This window comes from Haplochromis burtoni, unplaced genomic scaffold (assembly GCF_018398535.1).
Source record: "Haplochromis burtoni strain Fernald_Lab_line unplaced genomic scaffold, NCSU_Asbu1 Contig_478, whole genome shotgun sequence".
In the NCBI taxonomy this organism is placed as follows: domain Eukaryota; kingdom Metazoa; phylum Chordata; class Actinopteri; order Cichliformes; family Cichlidae; genus Haplochromis; species Haplochromis burtoni.
In genome coordinates this window covers 29,067-37,501 of record NW_024582839.1, presented here as the reverse complement: position 1 = coordinate 37,501, position 8,435 = coordinate 29,067, and positions in this window count along the sequence as shown.

The following is an 8,435-nucleotide window of genomic DNA, read 5'->3' as shown; positions in this document are numbered from 1 at the left end:
AGTATCACTTGAATTTGTCGCACATTGAAGCTTTAATCTTTTGTTTAAACTTGGTCAACTTAAGTGTGATTTCCAAAGAGACACACCATGATCGATATAGCATGAAGCTTGGAATGACAGACTGAAAAAGACAGGGGAATGAAGTTGACATTTATCATCTTCACTTCAGTTCTCTGGAGCACTGGAACCAGAATGACCATGTTTCAAATTTACTGCAGTACTGTTTGGGTACACTTTGGTCCTGACTGCAAACGAGTCTATAACGACTCTGTTTTATTCTGTGAGATGATCTAAGGTAAGCTGTGAGCACCACGATATTCTTTGTGCCAGTGCAGCATCCTGGTCTGAACTACCAGAGTTTAACAGGCAGGATGATACCATTCTGACCTGGAGCTGCCCTTAAAGTGATGGCTCAAATTCCACTTTTCTCCCGTGTTGCAAGTAAACCTGCATTTCCTTTGTAGAAAATGTAAAGAAAAACAATTACAGCGACTTGCCTCCTGTCAAACCTATAAAAAGGAGCTTTCTGAAACACCTTTTCTGAGAAGTTCCTGCTGTATGCTCTTTGGTTTTAAAAGTATGGCCTTCAAATGTCTTTGCAACACAAATGATTCAATTACTCCTCCTTTTAAATGTGCAAGCAAAGATAGCGTTATGCTGCCAGAGAGGGAGGAGAGAATGAAATTAACCTCGCTAACTCCCTCTGCCCTCGACACTTGTATTATGATTTTCTATTAAAACCCTATCTTTTTTTTATAATGAATTCAGTTCTTCTACAGGAGAAGTGCCTCTGCATTTGCCCAAACTAATTTTTGTTTGTGTTCAGGTGAACTCTAAAATGAAAGACCGCCTGATGGTGTGGCCACAAATGTAATGAAAATCCTATTAAAATATTGGTAGAGTAAAATAGGTTTTTACACCAATGAGATGGCAATTATCATTAATTCGAAAACTTTCTTTAAATGATAAAAATAACCAATAGCTTGTTTACAATATCGTTACTAGTCTATGCTTTTGGCACATCTAAAATCATTCACTACATGCACCACATGGTAGTGCAGTGGGTATGAATGCACCGGCCAGCTGAGGCCTTTCTGTGTCATGATTTTGCAAGACATGGACTCAAAGAGCAGACAGACTACTGATAAAAGGTACAAAAGATTTATTGACAGAACATTTTGAATTAGCAACTGGAAGGAGATCTACAGGGCAGGAACTAATCAGAACTGGTGATCAGGGACAGTCTGCAGATGTTGACCTGGTGAAGTCTTACAAGTGTTCTGGTGCATTTGAACAACAAACGGTTTGTCTGTGGGTCTAAAGGTTTACCTCTTGCAGGTCTCATACTTAAGCAATAAACTACAAACTACTTAATTAAGACACACAGCAGGCCATCATTACTTTGGCATATGAGTAAAAAAAAATTTCAGTAAAGATCATAAGTTTCTACAACTTCAGCGATTCCCCCCCCAATCAAACGCTATGATGAAACTCACTCTGATGAAACTCGGTCTGATGAGGACATTCCCAGAAAAAAGAAGATCAAGAGTTCCCCCTGCTGCTGAGGATGACTTCATTAGAGTTACCAACCTCCAAAATAACCAATTACCACACTTCAGATTAAAGCCAACATCAGTGCTTCCCAGAGTTCAAGCAGCCATCTTAATATCAACAGTTGGGAGGAGAATGTAAATCCAAATGCTGCAATGAAAACTCTTCTGAAGGAGATTCGGACCTCTAATCTGTGGTTAGCTTTACCCAACATGCACATTTGTTAAAATCTGTCTTTGCAGCAAAAATTCTATTTTTATCTAGATGAAAAAGGTTGGCTCTCTGTAGCTACTTTTCTCTGTCATTAGATCTGAAGACATTGGAAATTGGAGATGTTCTTTTGTTTTTTTTGTAAATATCCAACCTTCTATTCTCTGCAGCCTTCAATTAAATCTTTTTACAGTGTAAAGTTACTGAACCAGATCAGTTGACTGTTTTAGCTGTTGGTGCTATTTCAATCATTTTAAATACGTTTCTCTCAAAAATATTATGGCTTTCAGAAAAGTTAATTTTACTAAGCAGTAATCCGAGTGAATTAAATGTTACTTAACACAATCCAAAGTTAGCCCCCCTAAAAGCAAACTTTGTTTGATCATTCTTTTTTACTCTGACTACAGTAATTTATGAAATGAGCATCATGTTAGCATCATATAGATTTCTATGTAAATCCTTCTGGAGCAAGAGGAATCACCCCTGCTGACCATTAAAAATAATGTAGGTTTAAAGCAGGGGGTGATTATCTTGCTTCTTATTTTAAATCTGGAAACTGTTTAAAAGTTTCTAGATACTGCCAATCATGCTTGCTGTTATTAGCTAAGAACTAATTGACCTTCTTGTGAAAAAAAGCCCTTCTGGCTTCAAAAACCCAAGATTGTTCTAACCATGAATCTATAGTGGAGGCAAACAGCAGGCAATGTTATTGCCCTGTTCATCTTTTATTTACAGTCTTTTGCTCGCAAAGTAAACACATGTTGGAGATGCATGGTGATTAGCTCAACAGGCATTTATGCAGTTAACTCACTTATGCAGTTAGCAAAATGGGTACTCCAGATGGCAAATTTTAGTGTTTACTTTTAGCAAGACTTAAACACAATTCCTCAAAATGATTCCTCATTTGCTCAAATCTCTAAAATGTAAATGGATGCTAGAGTCTATAGAGCCAGCTTAACAGGAAATGGACCTTACTTATCCTTTAGTGCCCACGGCTTTGGAATTGCATTTTTAGTAATCCTTTGAAGGTGTGATGCTCTGTCTTCATATTTTTTCCAATCCAATATTATATATTATAGAAAGGAACCCATAATGACATGCTGTTGTAACTGTCCTTATTATTATATTATTAGAATAGATCTTATAGTGGTGCACAGAAGGCTGAGTAGTCTGGAGTAAAGAGAGAGGAGTTGGCTAGTGCCTGGTGGCTTAATGGTGCATTGCAAAAATAATTACTCTGTCTGCAACAGCAACTTATAGAGTCTGTATAGCACCTACTTTACTTACTTTAGGCCACACAGAATAATTAACACTATAGCTGGAGCTTCTCTGGGACTTTTTTTCTTTCTTTTGTGATCAATTTCTATTCAGATCTGTTCCTTTGGCCGCGAGGCATGCGGAGTTGTTTCCATGCAGCTGCTCCGACAAGGAGAAGAACTCGATAAACAAGATCAAATTGCACAGACAGACAGGGGATGAGCTGTTGCTATGGCAACCCCCCTACACCATTTCTCCCCAGAATCAAGATCCCTCATTGTAGATGCCGACGATGCGGGGGAGTCTGATCTGGCAAGATTTAGGAAGTGACAGACAGGCAGGACACTAGTCACTGTGGATAATCTGAGGTGGGTGTCATGACCTGATGGCATCAGTACTGCATATAGTTCCTTTGAGTACTGAGACAGCCATCACAGAAAGCTTTTAATAGTGAGGGAAAAAACTGGAGCAAAACCTCAGCAGTGGTTTCTGCATGAATATATAAGCAAATTATGAGCAGAGGAGAACAGACATCAGCACACCTGCACATGTCTCAATGCACAGCGATGCGTGGACATAATCACTGATATACATGCTGAAGTACTGTGGGTTATAAACTGCTGCTATGCTCATTTGATTTGCTATGACCTGAGCTGTCAAATGCATCCACTTTGGTGCAAACCACTTTGAAAATAATGCTGAAGTAGTGGAGTTTTTTTCCCCTAGCCACCAGATGAAGCCAAAGAGCTTTACTTGCTGTTATCTTATAACTTTTCTGGAAAATCTAAAGCCTCACTTTTGGTGTTTAGGCCTCTGCCATATTGGAAAGTACCGCTAATTAAGAGATTAACAAAGAGCTCCAATTTCATACAAACAGGTAGCAACACCCCTATTACAGTTGAGAAATTCAGTTCATTAAGTGAAACTGGTGAATGGGATATTGTGAGGATGGTGACCAGCTACAGCAGTGTTAGCACACCTGGTCATTTGAAGCCTTAAAATATAAATTCACTTGCTGGTCTTTGCTTTTCCATCAGAGGACCTGTGGCTTTTGTTAATTCTATACTGTCTTAATTTCATCCACCCTTAAGGCTACTGCATGTAGCATAGTAACATGCGCTCATCTATTCTCTTCTACTTATCTAATTCAGGGTCACAGCAGGGCTGGAGCCTATCCCAATTACCATAGGGCAAGAGGTGGGGTACACCCTGGACATGTCACCAGCCTGTCACAAGGCTAACAAAGAGAGACAGTTGCACAGGTTGCCTGATAAGAGACAACTTTTCTGCAAAGAGCTGCAGTCTAACTTGACCTGACTTAAGTCACTCTCAGAGAGGTTGTTGAAGGTTTGAAAATATTTGCTGTCTAATTAATAAATGCACATCTCTTTCTGGTTACATGTACACAAGACAATATGCTGCAAACTTTTTTAACTCTGATCAGGGGTTCTAATGAACTCAAATGAACATTAAGTTGTAATTAGTGAGACTTGAAACTGACCATTCAAATCATTAAGCCTAAAAGCAAAGTCTTTACTGTGCTTCCGCTTAGACTTCGAGATCTATTTTTGCAACTAGAGGTTCGCCTCTGCTGGCAATTAGAAAGAATGCAGGTTTATGGCATTTCTGCCTTTGCTTAATTTTCCAGACATAAATAAATAGCTTCTTTGTCTGTATTAAATCTGATTGTCATACAGTATAGCCACTTTTTACATGTTTGAAATCTCCACATCCTGAGATTGACTTAACATTTAAAAGTTCTGCTGCACGATGAAAAAAAAAAGACACTTGATGGCCATGCACATGAACAAACAGATGACATTTTCCATCGGCCTGCGACCGGCCGGCATCATTACACCTCCATCCTCCCTCACGGTGCCTCTCTTTTCACAGCCCTGTCTCTTTCAAACCTGATTTTCAGCAGACAAATACTGAGAATATCAGGGAGGATTCGACATCAATAAATGAGGCGTGCACAGTGGTGACGTCAATGGCAGAGACTGCCAGTATAATCGAATGTCTGTCCTCTTGCTGCACTGGGATACAAACAGCGACAGCCTTCATATAAAATTGTCGTCTGTGTAGTTCTATTGTTATTTCCGTATTTTCCTCCAAGGAAATTAGTTAGCATAGCCTTGATTTATTGATAGCCATGAAATCCAAGTGTTGCTGCTTGAAAGTTAAAAGAAATAATTAAAAAGTAGTTATAACTTTTAAAACAAAAACTATTTAAAGAGGCCATTTAAAAAAAAAAAGCTGTAGGTGGATACCAGCTGCATGAGAAATGCTAGATAAACACAGTGATATTTACATCAAAGAGGAGAACGGGGAATATGATATAGGTTACATATCATCCAGAAAAAGCAGTGGGAAACACGCCCCGTGCTCTCTGTTGACATCTCTCACTTGGATTCGTCAAAACCAGGCATGTGCAACTGCACAGCAGTAAGAGCTGAAGTGAGCTCCCGCCTGCCCTCTGTAGTTTAGACTGAATGGATGTGAAGCTGGGGCCATTTTTACACTGACAACCAACTGTGTAGCGGGGCTGGATCATCAGTCAACCCTCCTCCTTCCTACAGGGCACCATCGCTCTCCTTTACTTTCTCCTCTGCCTGCTCGCTTTACGAGGAAGGGATGTGCTCGGGATGCACAAGTGGGGAGGAAGAGAGCTGGGAGATAAAATAAATGTTGATCCTGGCTCTCAAGTCATCTGCTGGATAGTGAATAGAGGAGACAGGCAAACGCACACACGAGGTGGAAGAGAAGAACGGACTGCATTGCATTAAAATACACAGGGGACAGTTACCTGAGCAAACTGCTGCTTACATAATATCTGCTTTAAACAAGAGACAGACGCACTGAAAATGTGTGAAAGCTGCTGGGAAAACAAGTGATGCAAGCTCGAGGTGATAAGAGCCATTTTTACTAAAGTCCCTGAAAAACTATTATAACTCTCAACTGTGAAGCCATCAAACCTTCAGTTCTTATACACATGCAGGGTATAAATGCTAACAGGGGGCATTTTATTGGAAAGTCCACCAAAATGTTACATATCACACTTTGATTTTACAAAGGCTGGCTTGTAATACCTTTTGAGCAACAGTTTGTTATTAATATACTTGGTAGTGCCATTTTTTGTATGTTCATTTTCCTTATTCTTATTTTATGTATGTGTTATTTGTTAGTGTTCCCACTTGGTGGGGATGTCATGGATTTGATTAATAATGAATTAATCAGGTTAATACAACTGAAGGACTTTCCCTTGTGTTATATTGTGGTTTAATTGCTGTATCAGTACTAGTAAGTAAGTAAGTAAGTAAGTAAGTAAGTAAGTAAGTAAGTAAGTAAGTAAGTAAGTAAAACTTTATTTATATAGCACCTTTCAAGATAAAAATCACAAAGTGCTTCACAGAGGCTAAAACCTAAAAAAAAAAAATCAACCAAAAGCAATTTTAAAAAGTATGAAAGCAGCTGAAATGATTTCATCAAAAGTAGTTTCTTAATTTTGCTGCCTTCAAGAATTGGTACTTCACTAATGTCTCCAGCTAATTTCTTTAAAGAACCTAAATTGAGAACATTGGAAAGAGACACTAATGGCTCCAACAGGTTGCCAATAGCGGCATCAATCTTTTATGCTTTACATGTTCACAATGTGCATGATGTCATCAAAGAGGAATTAGCTGGTGATATCCAGAGTAAGAGCATAAATGGACAATGCAGCTGGAACAGCGCGTACAAGATGAAGATGACGGCACCATCAGGGAAGACTGAAAAAATGTATTTCAGGAAGTCTTAGGAAAGTCCCTATAGCACATTAGCTTCAGGTTTAGTGTTAAGGTGGGCTGAAGTGTAGACATTGAGTATAGCTTTTTAATAAATCTAATAAATAAATCTTTATTATTAAATCCAAAAGCAGATAAAGTAACAATGGGAAATGTAGGCAAAGGGAACACAAGAAACTCAACAGAATCAAGAGACAGGCAGTCTGGGCTGGATTCCCATTTGCCTTCAGAACTGCCTTAATTCTTTGTGGCATAGACTCAACAAAGTGCTGGAAACATCCTTTAGAGATTTTGATCCATATTCACATGATGATATCACACAGGTGCAGCAGATTTGTCGGCAGTACAGCCATGATGGTCCACCACATCCCAAACGTGCTCTATATTGTCCACGCCAGCTATCTGTCACTAGTACGCTATGCTACGAAATGACCTTTGTTTCCCATTTTCATACTCTGTTTGAACTCGAGCAGGTTATCTTGACCATGTCTACATGCCTGAATGCATTTGAGTCGCATCTATTATGATGGAATGCAAATGAACACACAGTTTATATCTTTGGTGGTTAGACTCCAATGAGAAGCAGCTTCATAGAGCAATATCCCAAATGAAGGCAGGAAATAGTGACTGGATCCCCTGGAGTCTAAATGCTGGTGGTGGTGGTGTTGCTGTTGGTGTAAGGAGGTAGACGATAGCGACTTTAACATCCGTGCTGAACATATTATATGCAAGTTTGCTCTGACACACGGTAAACATGCAAAGTAAACTGACATTTAGCAGTAAAACTGCTGAGGTGCTCCCTTTTCCTACACGAGTTTCTTATCTTTCTTTTTCTTTTCTTTTTTAAACACAGCAAATATAAATCTCCACACTTCCCCTTCAGCCTGTTTCAGGTTATTATTTTCTATCAGGTCGATACTGACGTGTAGCAGGAAGTCAGAATTCTCACTTCAAACAGAAGAATAATAGTTTGGCTTATTTACATTCGGGCCACGCTGGGTATTAAAACACTGAATGAATGTAGTGATTGTGTAGAAAAAAGACACAACACTGGGAAAATCAAGTTTTTATGATAATGCAGTGAAGGGTGAAAAGAACAAAGTAAACATGCCAGTTATTTCAGAAGTTCTTAATTATCTTTTTTTTTTTTTTTTTTTTTAAATCTAATCAGGCTGTGGAAGATGTCACATGCAGAATGTTAATGCAGAAAATTACAACTAATTAAAGATTGGCAGATTTCCTCTGCTACATCTCAATAGTCCTAAAATAAATGCTGCATTATTGGCCTGAATTAAAATCCAGTCATTCTCTGTTCCAAAGCAGTCTATACCGTGCACATACTATGATTAAAACATCACTGCTAAGCATACACATTCATATTTATGCTGCCATGAAATATTTATCACCTTTAAGGTGAGAAAACTATTTTGAAAGCCTAATGTATCAAACTGCACAAAATTGCAGCCTACTTTTCCCCCTGACATTTGCAATAAAAATAATCATATCTTGGCATTTGGAAATGTGAATCTTAACTCCCCTCTTGGATCTACCGTGGGAGAATCACTAAGCAAATGCTTTGCTATCCTTTTTTTGGCTCAGTCAGCCTGACATTGAAAATCTAAGCAACTAAACAGG